The sequence below is a fragment of the Ostrea edulis genome, chromosome 8 (genome assembly GCF_947568905.1).
Source record: "Ostrea edulis chromosome 8, xbOstEdul1.1, whole genome shotgun sequence".
Lineage (NCBI taxonomy): Eukaryota > Metazoa > Mollusca > Bivalvia > Ostreida > Ostreidae > Ostrea > Ostrea edulis.
The window spans coordinates 47,072,690-47,074,370 of NC_079171.1; positions in this window are offsets into that span (position 1 = coordinate 47,072,690).

The following is a 1,681-nucleotide window of genomic DNA, read 5'->3' on the forward strand; positions in this document are numbered from 1 at the left end:
GAAATAAAAGGCCCACATGCCTTATTGGGTACATGGGAATTAATTGAAAGTATCACTAGCCCCAAGCATTATGAAATCTTGAGAGAAATTCCTGTTCTGCATACCTAAATTAAATCCTAACATATAAAACAGAATAAAAGATGTGTTCATAAAACTTAAATGCCCTGAAAGTGCCTATACAGTCCAGATGATTGATTGGGTATTGTTTAACGTCCCTCTCGAGAATATTTCACTAATATGGAGACGTTATATATACAACATTAAATAATATGACTACTGTGGACCTGTGTACAGTCAAAACCCTGGGGTTGTGTAAATCACCACTTTCGTATATCCTTTTCTGCTTCTAATAAGCATGCATTTGGTTATTGACCATATCACAATAAAGACAATCGTTGCTACTATAATCTTGGCCTCATCCTGGAAACTAAACCCTTGTCCAGGAAATCATGAATTTTACAATTTTGGTTAAGGACTACCACATATTAATTTAGTTTCATGTTAATATCAACCTTTAAAAAAGATATTTTATAATTGTGCAACGTATTTCCACTCTCCTGTGATGTCATAAGCTCTCGCAAAGTCAATGATTTGATAAGATTTATGCATGATGGGAACATAAATTTTGTTGAAGTCTTTTTCAATAGTTATTGTAAATAATCTTGTTAACCATAAAATATTTCAAAACTCACGTATGAGTTTCGAAATACCGAATCCAAGGGTAATAACTCCTTTTTCATTAAATTATTTATCAATTTTTTATGCATAGATTTCCTTTACTTTTCACAAACATATTTGTATATTTTTTTTAAGAAACAGTTTCATGAAATTGTTATGAATACCATTATATCGTTTTAACAAGTTTTTGTGATAATGAAATGTATTTAAGGAAAATTGTAATTTTCTGACATCAATAACAGGTATATGCGTGCTAATTGATAAATCTTTTTATCAATGCTGCAACATACTTATCTTATCATTTTTATTAGTTACTAAGATAACCATTAATCAAATATAAGATTGAACCTATAATTCTACAGGGGTGGAATTACCTTAAAGGCATAGGGTCTAAGATATTGGTGAAATGTTGCATGTTCCAAAAAGGTGGCGAAATTTAAGATCATATTAACTAGAAAATCACACAAAGTTCTTCAGAATGTTTACAAACACATTGGATAACGATAGTAATTACAAAATAATTCCCTGTTCTCATTTGCCTAAACTGGTGCCCTTGTTGATTTCGCATCTCTTGTGTGTAGCCACCAATCAGTGGGGTACCAGTTTAATATATTGTCCTCCTGACAAAATTTTTAAATAGGGCTAAAACGTCAAAATGACTTAAATTTCAAAGCGCTGCAGCTATAGATAACTCATAATTAATACTACAAATTTGTTTTTTTGGAGTTCTTCTTGCAAAATATTGTGATGTCATTTTTGGGATAAAAGATAGATCCTATGCCTTTAACACATATTCACTATGTATACCAAGTTTGGTCTTACCCCAGAGTCAGAAGCCCTACCCCATGGATTACAACATCTACATTTTTAGTAAAGGCCTTCCTCCTCTATCTGACTATGCATACGTTTTTCTTACAAAATGTTCAATTGTTACCTGAATTTACTCAGAAGACAGGTCACCAGAGATTACCCTAACAAGTATAGCATTGCCTCATTATTATCA